We start from the raw sequence: 27,282 nt of genomic DNA on the forward strand, positions 1-27,282 counted from the left end.
TACCAAAAACTCTTATGTACTCTTACCGTTTCTCACACTAGGGAGACTATATGGTCTTTACACATGAACAACCAGGTACTTTAAGCAGGTCAGGTTCACTGATGGGAGGTCCAAATAAACTCTTTAGTCTCATGGGGAAAAGTTCAAGTAAAGTTCATATTACTAAGACAATTCATTGTTGCTGATCTGATGATATTTTCATGCCTTCAAATATAAAACTGTGATTGTTTATGATGACAAATGTTTTCTTTCATATCTAGATGTCTTATGCCTTTTTCTTGTGTTCCAGCCTGGTGATTTAAATCAGGCCAATACAAGGTCACCAGTTAAATAATAATTTTTAACAAAAATTTATGTAATGTAATAGTGAGCAGTCCAAAATATGTCACAAATTTTTTCAGTGCTCAAATGTTAAAACACACATGGTTAATAGAAAATAACACTTCCCTTTAATGTTCTTTATTAAGTTTACTGCTTGTCCTGTACTGTATGGTATTAATCTTCTCAATGTTTAAAAGCTACAGTTAAGAGATAATTATAAATTCCCTTTGGATTCCTTGCGCTATGATCCACCAGATATTTTCTAGAAAAAAAGTTATATGATGCAAGGTGCAACAGAATAATGAGACCAGGAGTGGGGCTGAGACTGGGGCAGCAGCCAGGTCAGAGCCAGTCCAAGCCTGTCTGTCAGCACAGGCTCAGCCCTTAGGATAGGGATGCATTTGCTTGATGTTTTGTCTTGAGGCCTGACCCACAACAGGAGGTATCCATCTCCCCCATGGTTGCAAGGTATCTGGGCTTTTGCACTGGCAATTTATAGGACCTAGTCCTGTCTCACTGCCTATATATTTCTAACTAACTCAGCTGCCTGTAACAACAGGGCTGGGACTTCAAAGAAGCAAGAGGATAAATTCAGATTGCTTATAGCCTTGGAAGAGACAATCACCTCCTGCTCTGGGCCAAATCTCAAGACAAATGCCAACAGAAATACAATCAAGTGCTAAGAACCAATAGTCCAAATAGTTCTGTATCACCCTGAAGAAGTCAAGACTCACCATCCTGACTCCCTACAGGAAGAGTCCCTGCTGTTAAGCAAGCCCACGTATTATGGGACATGCTCCCCCATTTGTTCCTAATTGAATCAAGTTTACCTGGGCAATTGACCCTATTGGTTGAACACAGCTCTATTCTGCCTTATGCTCATCTTGCAAATTCCCATTCTTCACCTCTTTTGACCCATCTAACCTCCTGTTACTACAGAGTCTTTGGCAACCCACTCAGGATCCCTTCTGTCTCTCAGACAGAAGCTTTCTTTCTCTCAATAAATATATTCCATTCTTAAACTCCATCGTTCTAAACATTATTCTTCTATTTTAGAGAACACAAACTCATACCAGACATATAGTAGGTCAGGAGTTTCATTCTCCTCAATCGTTAACATGAGCCAAATTAACATAAATATCTTTATGATTTGTCTGAATGCTTTTCCCTTTTCATTCAGTTTTAAGTGATCAATACAACTCACAGTGGTTGTATTCCTGGCAATGTATAAAGTTGTATATATCAGTCATTACAAATGTAAAATAATTGGTTTGAGTGTATAATTTAACAAGAACTAGATATTGCCATGGCAGTAGGTTATCTCATATAAAAGTGAATGGTCAATTAAAGTAGTTCAGAACAATTTCTTTTCTTTTCTTTTCTTTTTAGACTAGTCAAGGGCAGTAGTGAGAAGGGGGAAAGAGTAGAACAAGGAGTTCAATCAGAACAATTTCTACATTACTGGCTGCTTCAACAATTTTAGGATTCATGAACTGTGTATTTTTGCCTTTTTGTAGAAGGCTTCTATTATGTTATTGAAAGAAGTCTGTACATCTGTAAGACCCTGTTTATATTTTGATGATTTTTCTGCACTGAGGTTTTTATGAAGATTGATTTTTATCTTAGGATTAAACTCACTGCATTGACACTGATGGAGTGAAGCAACAGTCCACTACATTAATTTCAATTATATATTCATGTCATTGATCATATGAATTACTAAGGAGGTAAATTAGCTACATACATAGACAAGAATCAGTACTGTTAGTATTTCTGGTGCAATAGAGAAGCAGAATATAAGAAAAAGGAAAAGTGGCCTTTCTATTTAAGGAATGTGAGGAGGACCCCCCAAAAAAGAAGTTTTTTTTTTTTTTTTTTTTTTTTTTACTATGGGGTTAGGGATATCTGTGACTTTTGCCTGGATGTGCAGATTGGAGCAGACATTTCTGTCATGTGAGGAGCTGATTGGAATTTTCTTCAGGCGCCTGGGAAAGGAATGAGGACATTGTAATCAGGGAAAAAGAGGAAGTGGCCATATGGTTAGCATCTCTGATTGGGCCTTCCACCATGTTCAACTACAACCAGGAGGTCCTGTAACTCATTCTAGAGCAAAACTCTTTCAAGTACATCCCTCAGTTTGAATGACAAAATGCAAATAAAGAAGTTTTGCTATGTGTCTTCCTCCAATGCTGGTGGTAACCATTCACAAGAAATATATTGAGTCATATCCTTAATAAATTGTAGATACCATAACCAAAATTACAGATCAGTTCACATTTAGAAAACAGAAGCAGCACTTAAATGCAGGCATAAAGGCCTTCAATGAGAGTATCCCTGAAGAGGTGAGATCAACATTATAGAACACAAACTACTACTCATTTACCTGAGTTCACTAAAGAGAAAAATTTATAATGGTGTTGCTACAGGGGACAGAAACTCCTGATCTTCTATGTCTTGTGGGAGTTTGTGCTCTCTAGAATTAAAGCACAAATTTTATGAACAACAGAACTTAAGAGTAGAATATATTTATTGGGAGAAAGAAGCTGTCTGAGAGAGAGAAGGGGTCCTGACTGGGTTGCCAAAGACTGCTTTTTCTAGGGACTTCTATAGAGTAAAATCATTTTGTGAGATGGATTCAAGGTGGGAATACTGGGAGCTCACAAAGCAGATATGCATAAGAGGGGACAGAAATATGGAACCAATAAAATTAATAGTTCAGGTAAAAGTGATTAAATTGGGATCAAATGGGGAAGCCTGTCACACAGAAAGTAGGCATTTTTATGCAGTAGTGACCCTTCAATTAAGGGGTTCAGAAGGTGACTCATGACTTCACCAGATTGATAGGAATTATTTGGAATATCAGGCTTTAGTTGAATGGTAACTGCTGACTTCCTCAGAGTGCTAGAGAACCATTTCAAATATCAATCCTTACAATATGAATACATTTGCTTACTCTTTTGTCCTGAAGTCTGATGCTTAGCAGGAAGTGTCTGCCTTCCCTATAGTTGAAGGTATCTGGGATTCTGCATGGGATCCTTGGAGAACCTAGCCCTGTCTCACTGCCAACATCATTTGACTAACTCAGTTGCCCATTACAGTATTGTTCGGAAAATTGAATACAAATGACTTGTGCTCTGGGTGAATGATTTGGGGATGACAGTGTGCAAAGTATTTACCATTGTTGTCCCCTGATTGACATGTTTTGAAATTTAGTTTTAGTGTATTTTATCCTTGAAATCAAATGGAATTGGAAATAAAAAGCCTGAGGTAAATCTCCTTGGTACAAGCACTCCTCTGTGGATATCAGCACTGTAGAAGACAGTCAGCTCCAGAAGTCTGCACTGCAGTCTATCATTTGGGATCCAATCTTGCAGGGAGGGGTTCCTTTCCCTGTTTATTCTTGACTCAGAAGGAGAGCAGCAGAGAAAGACTGAATCACTGAGGAAGAGGTGGGCTATATGAACTGTCCAATCAGATGGGGCACAGCAGGTGGTCTCTTAGGTCTTCCTATCTGGGCATTATTGACCTGTTGTGAGCACAGTACTGGAGGAGAATGTTTGCTGGATCACATTTAGTGGTTTCAATGTCATGTGGCCTGGTTAGGAAAGAACCTGGGAGATCTTTGAGCCATAGAATGCTGAGGTTGTGGACAGGAGCCCAGAAATAGGGTGCAAATGGGCTAAACCAGTTACAAGTGGTTAGAAGCAGTGCCGGGGTCTCAATCCTCAGGTATTTAGTTAGCTTCAGCTCCTGAGGTCCTCCAGCATTGGCTGTGGGTCATCCATTGTGCATTTTGCCTCTTTCTGGTGGCAAGAGTGACTCTATCTTCACTTTGACAGCAGCAAATTCCAGTATCATCTTTGAATTTCTCTGCTGCCTTGGCACCTCCACAAGCTCAGTGAGGGAAGGAGCTTGGGGACACCCTGACTCTGATGCATTTTGTAGCTGCTGCAAAAGTAGTGAGGAAGGTCTCTGCCCTCATTGCTGTGAGAAGCAGTCCTGGAGGGTCTAATGTTTATAAGTGTCTGTGATACAGGGTCTCATAACCACAACTGCTCTCAAACTTGTGGGTTTTTTTGTATTTAGAATGATCTCCTAAATTTATACTATGTTCTTTTATTTCCATCCTCATGATAGGTGTTGGCAAAAGTACTGAGTATATGAAGATGTGTAGTGATGTGCCTCAGTTGAGAAAGGCTTCTCAAACACCTGGTGAACTCCTGTGCATCACAGAGAACAACACAAAAGAATTTTGAACATAATTATTTAGGTGACACCTCTGCTCACAGACTGTTTGTGAGAACAGCCATGGATTTTTGAATTCCTAGAAAAATGAAGCAGATATGAAAGTGTTATCAAGGGCAGGGTAAAGTGTGCTTGCTAAGGACAAGTTCCAGAATCACCTGCCTGTTAAACCCTCATTGAAAAATGCCAAAATTTATGCATTTGCATGGACTCATACACATGATATTCTTCTGAATGGAAAGGAATAGGCATGCCATCTCTGAATTAACAGCTGATTTAACACCTTGGCTGACAATATACATTGTTTATCTATAGAAATTCTCTGCAATGGACTTTACTAAGTGAAGTAAAATAGAATCCCTAAATAGAAGTTGTGCTGCAGGGATATCCATAGTTAGGCGTGAAGGGTTTTCAGTGTAGTGTGGATCAGAGGAGAATGGAAAGATTGTGCAAGTGATTGGCATGATACAAGGTGCCAATAGCAGGATTTACAAGTGAGAAGATCTTCACTGAAAATCGAGTAGTTCTTAGGGTAAGCATGAAGTTAAATTTGGCTTCTGATTTCTTACTTGAGATGAATACAACCAACTCTGTCAATATTCAGTATTCCACATACCTGTTAACCCATGAATTATGTGTTCCATACTTGAGATCTAATTTTGATTTTCTCTAATTATGTGGCAGTGTCATGATGCAGGAATTTGAATCTTTTTTTTTTTTTTTTAACCAGGGGTTGAACTCATTAGCTCATGTTTGCCAGACAGGTGTTTATGCCACTGAGAGAAATACCCAAACATGAATGTGTTTTCTGTATATTATGGAAAGTAACATTCTTCCTCAGAATGTCTTGAATGTTCTTGGAATGTTACTATATTTTATGGATATAACTTTTAAAACAAACCAATGGTGTTTTATGCAGTCAATTTTCAAGTTTCATTTTTTGTGGGGTTTTTCAGTCAAGGTTTTTCTGTTTCAGACAGCTCTGTAACTGAGGCTGGCCTTTAAGTCAAGGCAGTTCCCTTGCATCAGCCTCCCAAGATATATTTCTTATTTCTGAGTGAAAGATGATCACTTCGTGACACTGAGCTATAATTTGCAACTTGTGCCTTGTTTCATTGTTTATACATTGTTTACCTACAGTTATCCATTATCATTTGAGTTATTATTTATGTGCCATATTTGATGTTATTTATGTTTTGTCATATGAAACTAAATTCACATTTCAAAATGCAGCTTAAGTATATTAAGAACAAAGGACTCAGTGACCTAAATGAGATTTGAAGAGATATCATCTGTAGTCTATCAAAGTGATTCATGAGATATTTGCATACCCCTTTGCTTTGTGGATGCTGGTCCTGCAGGATCCCACTGTGAGCTCTGCATTAGAGACAGTGGGGACACAGGGACCATTGCAGTGACTTAACACAAAAATCTCCCATTTGGCTGTGAGTTGCAATCTAGTATCCAAATTGCTTTTTCAAAAAATGTGTCTATACATAAAATTAATCACCAAGACATATAATTAAGCTTTGAAGAATTCAGTCTCCATTCAGCTGCGATGTTTGGTTCTACTTTGTTTAGTTTAGTTTTGTTTTATTGAGACAGGATTTCACTATGTATATCACTAGATTTGAAACCTGTATGGTGCCTACAATATCCTTGACTTCACAACAGCCCTCCTCTCTCAGCCTCTTGAGTCCTGGGATTATAAATATGCACCAACTCTGCTTTTGATTCAGATTTTTATGAGAGAATTTAAGATATCCCAGGCCGTGAGCCTCTATCTTCCTTTGAGAAATATATGTATGAATTTTTTGGATCATACTTTTATCACTTGGTTACTCAGCAGTTATCCCCCTAACATCACTTGGGAAGCACATTTGTTTATGCACTGACTATATTGAGCATCACCGGGGCAGTTGTCATTTTAACCAATTGATTCTTGTATTGAACACATTACAATAGTCACTTTTATATTTGTTGTTATTTTAGAAAAACTAACAAATGTATGCAATTTTTAATTATCTTTTATTTAAATAATTGCACTGGTAAGGACTTACGTATAAAGCCTTAGGCTCAGTGTGATTCCTTTAGTCCCAGCATCAGCAGAGGATGAGATGGAACAATCATGGTTTTGAAGCTGACTTTGGGAGGAAATTTTGCTAGATGATTTAGCAGAATATGTGGTAGTTGTTTTTATACCTGCATTTGAAGCTTAAGGAAACAGGTAAGTTTAGGTCAAGAATATAAATGTAGGATAGGATAACTGAATCGTGAAAATCATGATTTCTTTTTTTTTCACCCAGGAAATGTGCATTTTATGGTAATTTGTGCAGCAGTCTTAAATATGCCCGTATTAGAGTAAAACATAGTGAAACATGAATGAGTCAGGCATTCTAGGTTCTGAAAGTAGAGGCATTATCAAAACTTTTTTACTTAATGCTACTGCTGGTGTTTTTTATAGAAAATAAGATAGGGCAACAAAACACGAAAAATGATTCTATAATAATTTAATACTCGTGCACAAATGAAGAAGCCAAAAAACAAACAAACAAACAAACAAACAAAAAATCAAATAAAAAAGGATGAGGAAACAATCTACAGGATAGTAGAAGATTGCATGTTTCTCCCTGACAGCTAACATGTAAATCCAATAGAAATGTGAAATGAATACACACTTTTCAAAACAGGTACAAATTGTCAAGTAATACCTGAAGAACTATTGAGCATTTATGCACAACAGAGAAATGCAGATCAGTACACTATCTCATTGCAGAGACAAATCACCACAAGATCAAAAGAACACTCATGAGATGGCAGTGGAAAAGAAACTACTTAACTTTGTTGGTGGAAATGTAGGCAAGTACTTCAACCGCTACTGAAGTCAGTGTTCAAAGTATTGAAATGATTAAACATAGTAAGTCCACTAAGTGCAGTGCTTCCTTTAATGGGTCTCATACTCAAAGATCTAAGGGCCCATTGCAGTTATTCGTGCATATTCCTGTTTACTGCAGCAATAGTCACTTTTCTGTGGAGAGCAGCAGCAAGCACTGCTCCATCACCACCAAATGCCAATGATGAACAACAAATACTCATCAGTGTACTCTGTTTAGTAAATGATGTGGTATTTTATTATGAAATGGGATCTAAGTTAGGTTTTTATAGTGTGATAAGCATGATATAAGCATGATAGTTATGCTAATGTAACAAGGCCATCACAATTACACTCTTGTGTTAATTAGATTTGAACTGTTTTTCTTTTGGTGGCAACATCTTGCTATGAAGTTCAGGTTGGATTTTAGATCACTTTATATCCCAGAGTGGTCTCAAACAATTCTCCTGCCTCAGCCTCTCAAGTGCTTGGTTACACACCCTTGCCATCAGGCCCAGTTAACATCATATTCAGTATTTTTTAAAAAATTTCAACTGTTTTGGTTGTTAAATTATTTCCACATTTTACCTCCAGCATATATAACCACTGTGACCTTACTGAGGTGATGATGTACATACCATCATCCTCATGACATTCTCTCATGGGTCCAGTGCTGTCACTGTACTGCAGTGAGACTTATGTGTACAAATGTATATAACTGTTTGTTTTTCTACTTTCCTTCAAAAAGATTTTACAATTGCCTTATATAATCAATAACCTTGTCTACAGTTTGATGCACATGCCCACAGTTAAGTAGAGTGCAGCACACACACACAGGAAAGAGACCACATAGTTCCCGTGAGAGGTTTGTCAAGCCACATGAGAAGACAACTCTGTGGAGGTATGTGTTCCTGATTATTGCATTTGAATTCGCTTCAGGTTTTCTCATTGTTGTTTGTGGGAGGTAGACCAGATGACTACTTTAAGGTATGGAGTTATAAAGCATCCTTTTTTATGTGTACAGAGGATCAAACTCATGACCTTGAGCATGCTAAGCAGATACTTATGCCACTGAGATCAATCCTCAGCATTCTCAAAGTCTGTTTTGGAATTTAAGTATCTGAAGAACTGTGTTGGTGGTGTGGCCCACTTATTAATGTCAACTTGGATCACCCAGTGAACTGAGGCACCATTGTTTTGGGTATAGAGCATCCATTGAAGGATTGTTGCAAATACCATCAAAGGAGAAATGGAGGGGAAGGTGCTGGGCTGTTGATTCTCATGGATAAGCTGGTATCAGAGTTTTCCAGATATGAACACAGACATCATCAACATCAGAGGAGGAGGAGTAGCTCAGGACCTCATTAGTACTGTGCATGGCTACTCTCTTCTTTTGCAGATCTCTGGCCCTCATCCTGAGCTTTTTGTCTTGGCTCCAGTATTGATCACTCAGCCTGGTGGCACACATGCTGTGCCCAAGTGCACAGACTTTGTAGGTTCCAACAATGTACTTTGAAAGAGACTTGTATGATACACTGGGAGTGCCTCTAGGTCTCCAAGTAAACTTGTGTTGGTCCTTGCCATGAGATCTAAGTGTTCAACAGGACTTAAGAAGTATATTGTCATAGGATTCAGATTGTCAGCAGGATTCTTTAGGTATCTAGTATGTGGACAGATCTACACCTCTCTAAATCTGACTTTTGGGGAGTGAATATTTTAACATAATCTTATCAATTAAATCTCTTTCCTTGCAAACCCTGACTACAATAGATGGGAAAGGGTAAGAGGTGCCATTTGTCAGACATGACAAAGTTCTTTAGCTAGCTAATGTTCCATGACACTTCTCTCATGTGGAGAAGCCCAGCTATATCAATAGCTTGGCTTTGAAGACTGTTGATTGATTATCTACAGATATTAAGGCATTACATTCTGTGTTGCATGATCAAGAAGCACATGGGTTAGGAACCTCCTTGGTGCTTCCTGTCACCTGAACCTAGCCTTGTAGCCTATTCTGTCTGGCCTCTGTGTACCTGAATTGCCAATAAAGCATGCAGTCACAGATGCAGTCATTTTATATTGACAAATAATTTGCAAGTATTGGCATGTTATTTCCTGCTGTGGTATCTTTAACTTTCATGACAAAGAACACCTAAGAAATTTATGACTACCAAGCCAACCCTGCAAAGAATACTGAAAAACAGTTTTGATACTCATAGAGTAAAACTACTAAGAAAGGCAGACAATTAACCAGTATGGAAAGATAACATGTCAACAGTAAACCAATATATAACAGTTAAATACATTAATGTGAATGTGCTCAATTCACCAATTAAAAGAAACAGACTGGTAGAATGGATCAAGAAACAATGGCCAATCACATGCTGTCTACAAGAAACCCATCTAACCCAAAATGAAACTCCCAGACAGAAAGTCAAAGGATGGAAAACAATACATCATGCAACAGGAAGTGAAAAAAAACCAAGGGTAGCTATTTTCTTTGCAGACAATGTGAACTTCAAACCAGGGATGATTCTAAGACATAAAGAAGGTCACTACATACTGGTTAGGGGAAAACTTCAAGAGGAAGAGATAACTATCTTAAATATATATGCACCAAATTCCAGAACACAAAGTTATCCAAAGCAATTATATATAGAAATGAAAAAAATCAAATAAGCAATAACACAATTCTAACAGGAGAACATAACACACAATGGACTCCAAGAAACAGATCAACCAGACAAAAATCAGCAAAGAAATAGCAGAACTGAATCACACCTGTAAACTAATGGACCTGATGGACATATACAGAGTGTTCCACACAACAAAATCAGAATATATATTCTGCTCAGCATTACGTGGGATATTCTCTAAAATAGCCCACATACTATGGCACAGAACATTTTTAAATAAATGCAAAATGGTTTAAATTATCTCATGCATGTTATAGGATCATAGAACCATAAATCTAGTAACTAATGATAAAAGAAACTTCAAAAATCACACAAACACATGGAAATTAAATAACACCATCTTGAGCAGTCTGAGGATCACAGGAGACATTAATGGACAAATTAAATGATACCAAAAAGCAAACAAAAATACACATACAACTTACTGGAATGTGTAGGATGCAATAAAGCAGCCCTCAGAGGAAAATTTATTGCACTGACTTCCCACATCAGGAAAACAGAATGAATAAAAGAAAGAACCTGATGCTATACCTCAGATATCTAGAAAGACAAGAGCAAGTGAAGCCCAAAGTCAAAAGAAGGGAGGAAATTATAAAAATCAGAGCAGAAATTAATGCAATAAGGAATAATAACACAATCCAAAAAAATCAAAGAATGAAAGAGTTGGTTCTGTGAAAAAATAAATAAAATTGATAAGCACCTAACCTACCCTATTTTAAAAAGGGAAGAAAAAGCTCAAATTCATGAAATAAGGAATGCAAATGACAAAATCATGACAGACTCTTGGGAAATTCAGAAGATTATCAACACCTATTTTAAAATAATCTACTTTCATAGGTTTAATAACACAAAAGAAATGGACAGATGCCTAGAAACATATGAATTACCAAAGCTCGATCAAGAAGATGTAAAACTATTGAATAACTCAGTCTCTATTAATGAAATTGAAAATATAATAATTCTCCTTACATACAAAGAAGAGCCCAGGCCCAGATGGATTCACTATGGAATTCTTTAAGAAATACAAAGAAATTTAATGCCAGCACTCCTCAAACACTTCAGTAAAATCAACAGGAAAGCAATTCTTCTTTAATCATTCCTGGAAGAAATATTATTCTAGTTATAAAACCTGAGAAAGACCCAACTAAAAAAGAGAACTACAGGCCAATCTGCCTAGTGAACACAGATACAAAAATCCTTAATAAAATATTGGCAAACAGGAAACAGCAAATCATCAGGATGATACACCACAACCAAGTGCAATTCATCCCAGGCATGCAGGGATGTTTCACCATATGTAAATCAATCAATGGAATCCACCATATCAATAAAACCAAAGGTAAGAATCACATGAGCATTTCTAATGATGTAGAGGAAGCTTTTCATAAGGTGCGTCTTCCATTCATGAAAAGAACCTTACAGAAAATTGGAGTAGATGATCTTTACCTCAATATGATAAAGCTAATCTATGACAAACCAATCGCTAGCATCATATTAAATGGCCAAATGATTAAGGCCTTTACCTTAAATTAAGGCAAAAGACAAGGATGTCTCTTATCACTGTTCCTATTCAGAATAGTACTGGAAATACTAGCCAGAGCAATGAGATAATAGACAGACATTAAAGGAGTAAAGATAGGAAAGGAGGAAGTTAAATTATTATTATTTGCAGATGACATGATATTCTATATAGAAGACCCTCAAAATTCCATTGGAAGTCTCCTAGTTACAATAAATTCAGCGAAGTAGCTGGAAACAAAGTCAATACTCAAAAATCAATAGCATTCCTATACACTAACAACAAAATCATTGAGAGAGAAATAGGAGAAGCTACACCCTTCACACTACCACCCAAAAAAATAAAATACTTTGGAATTAATCTCACAAAAGAAGTAAAAAATATCTATATAAGGAAAATTATAATATCCTGAAAAAGAAATTGAAGAGAATCTCAGAAAATGTAAAGACATCGCTTGTTCATGCATAGGAAAACTAAATATTGTGAAAATGCCCTTTCTCTCAAAACTGTTATATAGGTTCACTGAAATCCTAATGAATATAGCATCGACATACCTCGTAGATCTAGAGAAATCACTCCTAAAATTAATTGGAACAGGAAGAGACCTAGAATATCAAAGACAATTCTAAGCAGCAAAGGAAAGGCAAGAGGCATCACAATCTCTGAGTCAAACTTATACTACTAAGCAATTATAATAAAATCAACATGGTATTGATATAAAAACAGATCTAAAGATCAGTGGGATTAATTAGAAGGTACGACCACAACTACAAACACACTCAACTATCTTATCTTTGATAAAGAGTCCAAACATTTTCCCTGGAAGAACCACAGTCTCTTTAATGAATTGTGCTTGAAAAACTGGCTCACTATAAGCCAAAAACTAAATCTAGACCAATGCCTATCAAAATGCACTAAGCCAAAATGTAACTGGATTAAAGATATGAATATTATAAAAGAAACACTAAATCTGTTGGAGGATAAATAGGGTACAATTCTTGAAGACATAGGAGTAGGTAGAGAATTCATGAACAGGAATCAAACCACACGGGAAATACTTTCCAGAATCAATAACCAGGATCACATCTTGTTAAAAAGTTTGTGTATGTCAAAAGAAATCTCCAGCACAGTGAAAAAAAAAAAAAAGAAAAACAGAAACTGGGAAAAAATCTTAGTGAACCATCCCTAAGACAAAGGATTTCTGTCTAAAACATATAAAGAATTAAAAAAATCAGACCCCCAAAATTCAAAGATCTAATCCAAAAATAGCATTTGAGATAAATGCATAATTCTCAGATGAAGAAATACAAATGGCAAATAAATACATGAAAAAAATGTTCCTCATCATTACTCATTAGAGAAATTCAAATTAAAACCACACTGAGATTACATCCTTCTCCAGAAAGAATGGCCAGGATCCAGAAAACTACCAACAACAAATGCTGGGGAGGCTGTGGGGAAAATGGAACTCTCCTGCACTGTTCTTGGGGGTTTAGACTGGTGAAACCATTATGGAGCTCAGTATGGCAATTTCTCAAACAGATGGGATAGGAAGTCCCATTTGATCAAGCTATTCCACTTCTAGGTATATTCCCAGAAGAAATGAAAGCATCACACCTCAGTGATATATGTACACCCATTTCTATAACAGCACAATGTGTAATAGCTGGATCTTAGAAACAGCCTAAGTGTGTGTAAACTGAGGAATGGATAAAAATCTGTGGTATTTTAATTCTATGGAGTACTACTCAGCTATAAAGAATGATCACATTGAGATATTTATAAATAAATGGGTGCAACTTGAAACGTTACTCATACGTGAAATAAATCAAACTCACATGTATAAATACTGTATACTCTCCCTAGTGTAAGAGCCAGTTAAGAGTACATAAGAGTTTATGGTAATCACGATTCCCCATTACATTGCTTTGGAGACTCGAATGTTCCCATTCATTAGTTGGAATGGTTTTATCCTGGGTTGTTTGATTTTATTATCTGTGATGGTATGAAAAGCTATTTTTAAGAAAATAAGACATTATAATACCCACTGCTAATTTAATATCATCTTGCTTTGAAGTGCTGCCATGCTTGTGTTCTTCTGTTTCCATTGGTTACATCATGTTTTATTTTATTGGATTTTATTATGTGTGATAGTATAAACAAATCTTTTATGAATAATGAGATAATATGATAACAATTGTCCAATTTCTGTTGTTTGGTTTTGAATGTCCTGTAACTATTTCATTGTTTAATGGTTTTATACTATTTTATTATGTTTCATACAATTGTATATGAAACTATATTCAACTATTTCAAGGAAAGAGAAATTATGGTAGCTACTGATGTATCAGGTTGTCTTATGGTGAAATACTGTGTTGCTTAAAATTTTTCTGTTCTGAAAAAATATAATTTGCAAGTCTCCCAAAACTTTTACTGATTTTGCTGATGTGAAAAAAATGTAGGATGCACAATCTGAGTTCCCAATAATCAATTATTACAGCTCTATAGACCTATCTGAACTCATGGAAATTCAACTATAGGCTCCTCCTATTCCATCTAGAATTGGCCTTGAACCTAAGTGGTTCTGCAACGTTTTACTAAACTTCTACAAGCACAAGAGGGATAAGTTTCTCAGAGCCTCCCTTCTCCTTTTAAGTTTACATTTACACAGTGTGTAACAATGCCATGTATCTATGGTCAGCAGACCCTCATGTCTTTGCTTCAAACTACTGTTTCTGCCATTAATACTATATTAACATTGTCTCATTAACCTATTTGTGTTATTCAAACAACTCTAGGTAAAATGAAATTTTATTCTTCTGTTGAGCTAATGAGTTTCAAACTGCCTTTTCTCATTTTCTTAGAGAACATTGCACGTTTAATTTTTCCTTAACACCACTGAGTTTCACACTCCCTTGGTCTAAAAATATTATGCATGCTGAGAAACAGTATTGATGAAAAAAAAAAGTGTTACTCTGTCCTCAGCATCTCATGGCTCAGACTGACAAATTCTCTTCTGTTGAGCATGGTGACTAAGCATAAATGGGATGAGATAGGGCAAACGTCTATCAGTATTCAGTAAAATTTGAAGGCCATGTCTGGGAGTGAGAGAAAGTGGCAGTGTTTGAATGAGACCGGAGTGATGTGCATTTGTGATTAATGTATTTATATGCAAAAAATTTTGGAGCCATTGAAGCTGAATACACATGCAAGCCTGTGGCATGGCCTGGGCATGATTGAACTGAGAATGAGGAGACATCACAGGGGGCAAGATAGGGCAAAATAGTTTTCCTAAATTAGCATCATTTGTTGCTCTGAGGGATCCTTGAACCCCTCCCAAGATAATGCTCTAGTTTCCTCCATTGTCCAGTAAACTCCTTTCTGGTTCTGATTAAATACTTGCTACCCAGCATCATTCAGCCAGGTGGCTAGCAGACTTATGAGCTCTGCAAGACTTTTACTTCTCCTGCAGTCCTAAAGATTGTGTCACTTGTTTCCTTGTTTTGGGCCTTTCCCATGAATCTGTTTGAGGGGCTGTGGATCCAGGAATGGAACCTAAAATCTTGATGCCTGAACAGGGACTCTGCAGTGGAGATGTCTGATGTAGAGTGTAACTTACTTTTGCTGAGTTCCTGGGGTGGAATACAGCCCCCAAAGCATGTCTATTTTACTTTCTTTGGAAAATCCTTTCATTTTCTTCGAAAAAATCCCTTCACCCATTAAATCATGGAGAATTCTGTGTCTGAAGTGCAACAGAAATGTAGTGCAAAGTGCATTTCCTTTAGAAGGTGGGCCATGTTACTTCCAAGGATAGTTTGGTGCACCTCATGTGGGAAATTCATGATCATTCTCCTTGTTATTCTGAGGTTGGTGTGGTCACTGTGGCAGATTGGGAAAAGCATATGTAAACTGCTGCTTTGAGGAGCCTTGAGCCCTGATCTCTGTCTTGTACACTTGGTATCTTTGCAGGGATGCTGTGACATTTGGCAGGCAGGCACAAGAAACAACACAGGGTTGGCTTCCCAGTTTTCCTGAATGCCTCACTTGTGATGCTTCTCACCTCCTCTTGCTGCTGCCTCCAAAATATGCAAACCCTTTAAAGCCTCTGGGCAACTCTTCACCTGTTCGACCTTCCAGGCAAAAGATGGTACAAGAAGGTAAACAACATGGCAAATTAATTGCTTGACCTGTTTTGTATCAGCAGGAAAATAGCCTCACTTTGAAAGTTTGCAGTACTCTATTTAAGAGTTAAAAGGTGCAGGGGTTAATCTCTGTGGCCTAAGTGGCTGCCTGACACTCACAAGGTTGTGAGTTCAATCTCATGTTCCAAACAACAAAAACAAGAAAAATAAAGAGTTTAAAATGTCTGTCAAGGAATATGGATTTAAAAATACTTTTGTAATTGGCATTATTGAGGGTATCCTTCATGATTGTGAAATGATCCTTTTGGACTGGAAAGTCTCAGTGTGTACTATTATCACTCCAGCCCAACATCAGGTGAGGCTTAAGAACATACTGGTGCTGAGGACATGCAAGCTATAAATAATATTGATTGCTATATCCCTATAGGAGCTGCTAAATTATGAGGGGCGAGAGATTTTTCAGATATTTTTCAACAAGTTCATTGCCACTCTCAGGCTATTATCCTCAAATTGCTTTAAAAGCTTGAATAAGAATCCCTGAATCAGTGGGCACACAAGGTTTTTTAGTACTATTAAACTGGAGAACACTGAACCTTGCCTTGCCTTTATAGAAGATTAAATAAATCTGTTGAATGCCAGGTGGACCACAAGGCAGTAGCCTCTATCTTGTTAAAACAATTAACATATAAAAATGCATCAAAAGATGTTTCTATGATACCTGACCCTAGCTTGTAATTGCCTGGTATGTTTTAGAAGGTTCCTACCACTTTTCATGAACCTTTACCTCCTGAAACAGCTGGCCAGTTCTTACCTGTTCACCTGCATCAAAAATGAGGCACTTTTGTTATCCTTGACATTATTGATGTGGGTTATATGGGCATCTTGTTGCTTCAATTGTGATCTCTCTTACCAATTCAACTAATTTTTTTGAGTCTGTAGCCCAACTAATTGTCTTGCCTTGTCTCCTCTAAAACTTGTGATGTTAATCATGGAAATCAAGCATTTGGCTCTACTGTGGTGGCTCCTGCTATTCCCTGGGAGATGAAGGCTGAAGCCTCTCTGTAACTATTGACAACCTTTCCTTTTCAGGTTTGCTACACACTGGAGCTGATAGTTTTGTTTTACTCCACTCACCTGGAGATACTTTATTTCCCATTGTCAATGCTATTCCCTCTCATCTCTTGAGGATGTACTGAAACACCTATAGTCCTTGGAATTATTTAATCAGTATTGTCTTACCACTTACCAAGGCTGACTTTTCCTTTTTGCTGTCCTCTGCTGTTCCCTCTGCAAGACTCAGGTCTGGGAATTTAGCTCAGTGGTATGAGTGCCTGCCTTACAAGTGCACAGTTATGAGTTTGATCTCTGGGACCAAAAAAAAAAAAAAAAAAAAAAAAAAAAAAACAAAAGTCAAGGCCTCTGCAAGTGGCTTTGGCTGTCTATGTTGGTTCAATTTCTTTTGATATGCTCCATGATCATTGTTTGTCTCTATTTACCCTACTTCCCTTTTCTCTTCAAACTTATTTGGTTAGTAGCCCTTTAAATAGTGCCTGCCCTCATTGTCTTCACTGTTGGAACCCCCCTTCATGAAGCTGTAACATATGTTTTTATAATACCTGGAAACACCTGTATTCACCACCACAAACCTCTTGTCAATACTGTGAGCTCTCTGTGTTATCCTTACTTTGCAAAATTTTTTCATCCCAAGTCCTTAACTTAGTCACTGCCTCTTTATCTGTACATAATGCTACCCAAACTTATCTTCTCTTGTTATCTCTCCTTTAGCAATAGGCTCACACTTAATGTCCCTTTTTTGCATCTACAGGCTCCTCTTTGACTTCACCATGCCCCTCTTTTTCTTTTACATATTGGTAGTCATTAAGCCCTACCTGTTGTTTGATATGATAATTACTGATCAAGCACTGAATATTCTGTTCCCTCTTTTTTTGGGCAGGGTCTTTCAACACATTGTTTCATATGCAATTTAGGCTGCTCTTGAGATTAATTTGTAGTCTACACACATTTGATAACACTAAAGAAAGCGCCGCCTTTTTTCAACAGCGTGTTCTTTGCACAAATTGTTTCACATTCCAACTTCTGCAGCTAGAGCTTTCATTTACACTGATTTCTATTGCACTGCCATGCATCACTCTTTTCCCTATGATGCTGTCAACTCTCATGGCCTCTGCTCCAATGAACTTGGTAAACATACCACATACTGTTCCTTGATTTCTTTTTCATTTCTTCATGTTTTTGTTGATACATTTTCTAGTTTTATTTGTGCTTCACCACTGCATGCTGAATCTGCCTGACATGCATTTCAACATCTCTTGGCTGCATTTGCACTCATGGGTGTATCTTCCTTCCTTAAAACTGACAAAGGTCCAGCCTATACTTCAGAGGCTTTTGCTTCCTTTTGTTCCACATGGAACACTTCTCATGTAACTTGTATCCCCTATAATGCCACTGGCCAAACAATCATTGAACAAGCTCATTATACACTCAAATCTCTTCTCTTGAAACAATTAAAGAAGAATAATGCACTTCCTGCTCAGGTTCTTACTATTCTGTCGATGGTGCTATTTACTTTAAGTCACTTCTCTTTCCCAACAAAGCATTCATCTTCCCTAGTTCAAATATTTTTTACCAGAATATACCTCTGACAAAGCCTTTTGTATTATACAAAACACCCCCAGACCCTTGTGGGCAGAGGCTCTTGCCCCTGCTGATCTGGGGAAGAGGGGATGTTTCTGTGTTATTGCCAAGGTGTTGTGTGCATTTCTGCTTATTGTGTTTGCCCTGCACGAATGCATTGGCACCACAAGCTCCATGTCATAATTCCACCATTTCAGTTCTCCTTGATTCAAGCTTCAATTCTTTTTATACAGGATCTCAACTAGTTGGACTATAAAAATTTCAATTGACTGGTCAAGAAATTGGTCAAGAAATTGGTCATTAATACATCAGTCAGTTGAATTCAAGTTGTAGACTCTAACTTTGTAAGAAGGTATTGTAATTTGGCTTCAGGATATGCTCAAGTTCACTCTGATAGTATAAGATGTTTGTCAGTCTGTTCGTATATCAGTTGTCTGTTTGTTCAGTCAGTTTGTAAGCAGTTTCTGGGAGTTGCTGAGCTAGTGATTGTTCAAACCTGTAAAGCAGAAATCAATTATGCCCATACAGAAGCGCTCAAGTGTCCCAGAACATCTGGGAACACTCTGAGTGCTAGAGGTGTACAGGTTTTCCAGCACTGGGAGCATGGGGTGTAAGAGATGAGCTAGTTTAAAAAAGGGGTATGGTACAAGTACACAAATGGCCTCTGAGGAACTTAAAGTGTTCTCACGGACCCCCACAAGCTCTGTGCTTATTTCTGTGTTTGTTTGAATCCACACAGATCGTCTGTGTACATTTATCCACTTGTCCACTCTGTGAACAGCTATTCCTTTCATTTTGAGCTCAGTAATCTTTCTCTTTTTCCATATCTGGATCACATAATCAAAGATTTCTTTTGGCAGTGAATTTATAAAGTATGCTTTTATCTTGGTTGCCAGCTGTTCTGAATGTCACAAAGACAGGGTATATGAGTGGAATGTGTTGTTATTTATCATTGACTTGATAGTCTCATTGTTTAGAAATGATATTATTAGTATGAATAAACAAAGTCCCTTAGGAATGAGATTGCTGGACAAGGGTCTCTGATTGATAAATCATGAACTAGCTGCTGGGTAATATTTTTAACCAGTGCTTGTTTATTGATCAAAGACCTCAATGATCTCCATAGTCTTATAGGAGACACCTTAACTAAAGTTATGAAATGTACTCCAAAATGTTCACATTGGTCACTATCAAAACAATTAATACATTTTTTGATTGAAGATACCTGTGGAAAGGTTTCACATGGTTATGACAGTTTATTGTTTTCAAATTGATGCTGTATTTGATATATTCATATTTCTGGAGGGATAGGACTCCAAGGTTGTAAAATGGGGATTGCTTATGGTAACAGAATTTTTTTCCATGTTCATACCTCTCCTAATACCAAAGATTTGTGAGATTCACATTCCACTAACAGTCAATAAATTGGTCCATGATACATAAGAGACTTCTTGGGTATTTGATAAGGGTGCTTGACTAAAATGAATATTTTATGTCAAAAGAAAAATTCAGATTATTGCAAGATGTCATAATACAATAATATGTACAGTTCTGATTTCTGATTTACCATGTAAAATATGTCACTGTTAACATTGTAGGTATTCAAATGTTAAAATATCCATGGATCCTAGAAAGTACATTTCACTTAATGTTTTAAGGTGTTTCATGTTTAGATAAAATAGTAATGTTAAGCTTACTGCCTCTAATGTATTGTATTGTGATCAATCGTTTCTTCTGGATGTCCAATGCTAAGGTTTAAGACCAAAAATGAGAGACACAGATGGGCTAAATGGATAGCCAATATTTTGCCCACAGCATTTCAAGCTTGGAGGAGACTCAGGATGTAAAAGAAATCCTGCTTTCATCATCAGAAGATAAACAGTGAGTACCTAGTATTCTGATCAGGAAGATGATGAGACCACAGAGGAATGTGACCTTTGATGCAAGGTGTGCCTAAGGAGAGTCACAAGTCACCAGAAAAATCTCCTAAGTTTTCACAAAAATCAACATGGTCAAGCAATGGCCATAACTCTTCCAGGTGGCAGACACAGACAGAAGAGATATGAGGAGCTATGAATGGTTTTAAGAACTGGCCTGGATAGGAAGTAACAAACCAATTGTCCTTAGTGTAATCCTTATGTCATCTTGATCTTGAACCTTCTGCAGAAAAGTCTGGACTCGGGAGGTACTGGGCAATTCTAAAATATTGTCTGTGGTAAATCTCGTATCACTAACATCATCTGTCAATTGCTATCTATGCTGGTAATTGACTACCATTATGGATGGATGAACTGTGCAGTGGTGGGAGCTCTAACACACCTTCTACATCTTCAGCTGGTCACCCATCTGTGTATCAACCAAACAAAAAGGAGGAATATGTTGGAGCCATTGAAGCTGAATACTCATGCAGGGCTGTGATGTGGCACAGGCATGATTGAACTGAGAATCAAGAGATGCCACAGGTGGCAATATAGGCCACAGCTGAGGCCATGTAGACACTTTCTGTGGGATAGTTCTCTGCAGTTACCATCATCTATTGCTTGGAGTGGGTCTTGATCCTCTCTCAAAATCCTGTTCAGGAATCCTCCATTGTCCACTCAACTCCTGCCTGCATGAGGTTGGCCAGCTGGCTTGCAGAGTGATGAGCTCTGCCAAGGATCTCTCTCCTCCTGCATCCCTAAAGATCATGCTCTGTTTCTCATTTCTTAAAGCCTTTTTGATACACCTTTTGGCATCTTGGTTTCTAGGAAAAGACCCCAACGTGAAACATAAATTGTATCTGTTTTAAAGACTTAGCACTGAAATCCGGTATTGTTGGATGATGACAGGAACAAGTATCAAACCTGTTTAAGACAATTCACATATGCAAAGCGGTTATATTCCCCTGTATTTTTTTGGTTCACCAATACCAAATCCTCTTAAATGACAAAACCTTCCTCAAGACAATTATTTCCACTCCAATCAATGACCTACATATGAATTATTTTCTGTAGGACACACACACAGATACGCAGGGTTTATGATACATCTCCACTAAGTCATCTTGAAGAAAAAATTAACAATCCAGAGCCGTCACAGGCCTGCGAGGAGAAATAGAAAGCTAATATGCCCTTGCTGTGAGCTGGTGGATGTCATATGGGGAATGGTAGGGGAAACTAGCCAATGTGCCCATGTTGTGATTTTGTGGAAGCTATTCTGGTTCTCTGAAGAAAAACCAGAAAGTAACTTACACTTCCTGTGAGCTAGCCAGTGCATTGGCTGGGAGATGAGCACCACAGTCACCTCCTCCCACCACCAACAGTTGGACTGGTTTAGAGCACATGCTGAGTTGATAGCAATGGAGGTATAAAAACACTTAATCCTTTGTGTTACTTGATTGGCTTTGCAGCCTAAGGCTAGTATTCTTAAGCATGTATTTAAATTGGGAAATAGTGGTAAAAGAAGTTGCCAAAACTGAGTAACTATATGGAAATTAAATAGATTAAATAAAGGAAGAAACTTAAAAATACCTACAACCTAACAAGAACATAGATGCAAAATCCTGTATGTTATGGGATTCAATGAAAGAAATCCAAATAGGGAAATTTATAGTAGTCAAATCTCACATCGGGGAATAGAAAGAACACAAACAAATAATGTAATGTTGCATCTCATTCTTCCAGAAGAAGAATGGCAAGACAAACACAAATCCCATACGAGGGAGGAAATTATAAGAACACACAAGAAATTCATGCAATGCAGAACAAGAAAACAATACAAATAATTAATGAATCAAAGAGGTGGTTCGCTGAAAGAATAAACAAAATTGATAAACCCTTGGACAACCATATCATAAAAGAAAAAAGTAAAGCTGAAAACCATGCATTGAGGAATCAGAAAAATAAAATAATTACAGATCCTGTGAAAATCCAGAAGATCATCAATATCTACTTGAAAAAATTAAACTTTCATAGGTTAGAAAATATAGAAATGCACTGATTCCTAGAAACATATGAAATGCCAAATCTGTTCCAAGAAGATATAAAAATTCTAGAAAATACAGTATCAGTAAATGAGAATGAAGATCTAATTAAAAATGTATCAGCTGCTGGGCATGTTGGTGCATTCCTGTAATCCCAGAACTTGGGATGCTGAGGTAAAAGGATTGTTGTGAGTTTGAGAATAACAACACTACAAAGTGAGCTCAAGGCCAACCTGAACTGAATAATGAGAGCCTATCTCATGAGCACATTAAAAAACACAAAAACAATGACAACAGAAAAGCAAATGACCAACATAAAAAAGTCTAGGTCCTGATGGATTTACTGCTGAATTCTACAATAAATGTAGAAAAAAATTGAAGGCCACTGCTGTTTAATGACATTGAAAGAGAAGCTGTTCTCCCTAACTCATTCCTGGAGGCAAGTATTACCCTGATACTAACACCAGAGAAAGACCCAACCAGAAAAAGTAAACTATAGGACAGTTTTCCTAATGAACAAGATGCAAAAATCCTTAACAATATACTAGCAAAGTGAATGTAGCAAATCATCAAGAAGATTTTAAAACCTGACCAACTTGAATTCATCCTAGGAAGTCAGGGATGTTTCAGTACATGCAAATCAACAAATTTAAATGTCATATCAACACAGTCAAAAACAAAAGTCACATGGTAATCATCTCAATAAATGCACAATAAGCTCTTTATAAAATCAAGCACTGATTTGTGATAAAAACCCTACAGTAAATAACGACAGATGACGTTTACCTCAAGCTGATAAAATCAAACAATGACAAGGCTGGGGATTTAGCTCAGTGGCATAAGCACCTGCCTTGCAATTGTGTGATCATGAATTTGATCACCAGTACTGATATAAATGAAAGACAAAAAAAATCAGACAATGACAAGGAAAATTCCAGCATCATACTAAATAGAGAACAACTGAAAACTTTCATTTTACAGTTATCAAAAGGACACGGATCACTATTATGACCACTCCCATTCAATATAGCTCTGGAAACATTAGGCAGACCAATCAGACAAAAGAGAGAAATAAGAATAAATATATAATAGAAAGTAATTAAACTATCATTATTCACAGATGATATGATGATATTCTAAATAGACGATACCAAAGACTCCACCAAAACAGTCCTAGAATTAATAACCAAATTCAATAATGTAGCAGGAGACATAGTTGACAATCAAAAATCAATAGCATTCCTGTACACAATCAACAAACTCATCAAGAGAGAAGTTACAGAAACCACATCCTTTACAGATAGCCTCCCAGAAAACAAAATACTTGGAAAGAACCTAACGAAGAAAGTAAAGGACTTACATATTGAAAATTATAGTACTTTGGAAAAGGATATTGAAGAGATTATCATAAATACAAAGATATTCCTTGCCCATTTTGAGCATTGTCTTTTCACTCTGTTAGTGATTTCTTTTGATGTAGAAATATTTTTTAATAAGATGGGTTTCCAGTGGTTGATTCTTTAAAATTTATATTTTGTTCATGAAGCCTCATTAGTGTTTCTGTTTTAATAGTTAGATCTTTAATCTAGTTTGACTTTTGTTTGTTTCATAGTGATAGACATGTCTCCAGTTTAAGTGTTCAGTATGAGAAAACTCATTTTCTTCAGCACCATTTATTGAAGAGGCTATCTCTCTTCCAGTGAACATGTTTGGTTTCTTTGTCAAACACAAAGTACCAGAGTGTGTTTGTGTTTGTAGTTCTATTTGCACCTTGTAGTCTTTTTGGTTGATTCTCAGGTCTGTTTTTCTGCCAGAACTATGCTGATTTTCTGACAGTAGCTTTCTTGTATTATAGCAACTCAGGAATTGTGATGCTTCCTGACTTGCCTTTGTTGCACAGCAATGTCTTTTGCCATCTAGAGCATTTCTGTTCCAGATGAATTTTAGAAATGTTCTCTCTACTTTTGTGAGCTATCCTAACTGTAGTTTTGTGGGCAATGCATTACATCTATATGACAGTTTGCAATAATATTTTTTGAGTTTTCTCCATATCCTTGAAGGTAGTTTTACTGGTCTCTTATACTCACCAGATGAAACATAATAGGTATGATCTTAAGAGTTTCAAACTTTTGAGTTCTTCTTCCCAAGGATATCCACAATAATAGGATTTTTTTTCTGTTTGTTTGAGACAGGATTTCCCCATGCAGTTCAGCCTGACTGTGGGCTCACTTCCTAGTCCAGTCAATTCACACTGATTTTCCTACCTCAGCCTCCCAAGATCTGGGATTACACGTGTGCACACAAAACTTGAAAGAATTCCTGGTGTTATTTGAAACCTGAAGAAACAGTCATGTGTTACACATGTATTCATTAACTGCCATTCCCTTAAAGGAAAAGTGTCCAATATAACACAAAACATCATTGGAGTGTAGGGAATAAGAAAATGTGTTTCTATCTTTTATAAGCCCGGGATGCCAGGATAGACTACGGCAGAAAAAGATGTCACAGGTAGGAATATGAATCAAATGTGGGCATTAGTATTAAGAATTCAGAGAGTACTGTATTTAAGGATGATGAGGAAAAGACAGTGGAAAGCAATGAGAGACCTGGTGGGCTTCACTTGTCCTGACTATAGATCATGCTTTACTATAAGGATGAACATCATAAATGGTGAAATATTCAAACATTATGAGCTTTTGACCCTAGAAAATATTGAGGCTTGGCACTGTAGCTCAGCTGTATTGTAGCCTGGCATAACAGATGCCATCTTGCACCCTGCATTTATCTAGTGCAATGTATTTGATCCAGGAAAATGAAAAATCACTCAGGGTATAAGTTCCATGAGAAAAGCAAAAGGAGCTGTACCCAAGTAAAAAAGTAACCTGCTAAAAAAAGAAGCAGGATACAGGTGTCAACCAAAAATTAATTTAAGATTCTAGATAAATTGTTTCCAACAGGATGTCTTCTGTGATTCTCTCTTTTTAAAATGCCTAAATTTCCAGTTCAGAGCCAATTGTTTAGATTCTGAAATGGGGAAGGAGCCTCTGTATAAAAGTGGATTAGAGCTCAAATATTTAAATTCCAAATTTATTCTTTGAATGCTTGGATTCCTGTACTGTTGTTCACAAACTCACCTCAAGATGCAGAAAGATTACTGACACAAGGAAACATCTGGATTAAATGTCAGTACCCCTGAAATGAAAGAATAATGCTGAAAAGGAGGGAAGAAAAAGACAAACACCATGTGTTATGATGCCCACCTCTTTTCCACAGCATTAATGATGCTGAAACAGGAGAATGGCCATGTATTCAAGGACAGTCTAACCTACACAGTGAGTGAAAGGCCAGCCAGAACTACAAAGTGAGACTACATCTTTAAAAACAAAAAATAAAAACGAAAAAAGTAAAACACCAAGGGAGAGAGAAAGACTATTAAAGGAAAACAAAAATAATAGAGCTGAATGAAAGCTGACCTAAACTGGCAATTATGGAATGATGTTGCAGTGGACAGCTGGCCATGTAGTGGCATCCTGGCAGCTGTGACAAATACAGAGTTAGGAATGGTACCTATTGTGCTATAGCACAACAGTGACCTCCTTCCTCCAATAAATCTGTAATTTGCTAGAATGAAGTGGTCCAAAAACTCATTGAAATCTTAAACTCAGAGCAAGCATGGAGATTCATGCAAAGGCTTTGGAATATTGCTTTGACCACTAAGCTCATATTTAATTAAAACTCTTGTTGATCTACATCTTCACAAATGAAGCTATTTTCTTTCTCTGCAGTTTAAAACTCTGTTTTATTTTAGGTATGGGGGATCAAACTCACAACTTAGCATTTCCCAGGCAGGTGCTTCTGCCTGCTGAGCTAAACCCCTGGCCTCTATTAAGTAATATTTTATTAAATGTATAAGCATCACGTTATCCAGTCAAATGGTATTGTGATTTTACTACAGGAGGTCAAAGTAGAGAAAAATTGATATACAGTCAGAGAGGAATTGGAACCTCAAAGGAGTCAACATAAAAACTAAACACAACAATCCCTCTACAGGCTCAGCTGAAGAAAGCCAGACATAAAGGTGAAGATGCAGTGACTATGTCTACATGCCTCCTGAAGAGAAAAACAATAGCTTGAAATGTACTACAGTTACCACTACTTCCTCCAGGAAGTCCAAATAGGCATCAATTACCATACTCAATGACCAGAACAACTGGACTATTGTTCCCACAAAATGCCTTTGCTCTTTCAACATACTTTTTCTGGGTGACTTCTTCCCAGGTTAAATAATATTAGTTAAGCCACTTACTACAAGCTTATAGGTTGATTGTAGATTTGGACTCACACTGTAGCCGCGTTGTGACTTTGCTGCATAAATTGAAGAACCAGAAATTTAAAGGTTAAAAACAAGATGCTATTTCTCAGCTAGAAACAGCACTGGGCCTCGTGACTCAGTCCTAACTCAGCCCTGCAGAAAAAAAAAAATCTGTGGCTGTGATGTTCTCGGGATGTGCTGTGCCAAGGGACTCAGAGATAGAGACTGCCATTACGCTAATCAGGGTTGTAAAATATGTCAGACTCAAGTCTACAGAAACCAGGTGTCTTAAAGGTAAGTTGTGCAGAACAAAGACAGTTAATTAACTCTGACCCGCTGGTCACCCCTTATGAACTGACCAATAGCAGATAGATAAGATGCCCACCGCTCCGCACTAACTGTAATGATTGGCTTCTGTAATAAATGCTTACTTTGCAGTTTTTCCCCATTAAAAACACCAACCTTGCCCCAACTCAGGGTTCTCCATTTCCACCTGTTTGGAGGACCCCGTGTACATGGAATAATAAAAACCCCTTTGTTCTTACATGAGAGTGAGGCCCTT

This window comes from Cavia porcellus, unplaced genomic scaffold (assembly GCF_034190915.1).
Source record: "Cavia porcellus strain 051 isolate PalLab524CR breed Dunkin Hartley unplaced genomic scaffold, mCavPor4.1 scaffold_233, whole genome shotgun sequence".
Taxonomy (NCBI): domain Eukaryota; kingdom Metazoa; phylum Chordata; class Mammalia; order Rodentia; family Caviidae; genus Cavia; species Cavia porcellus.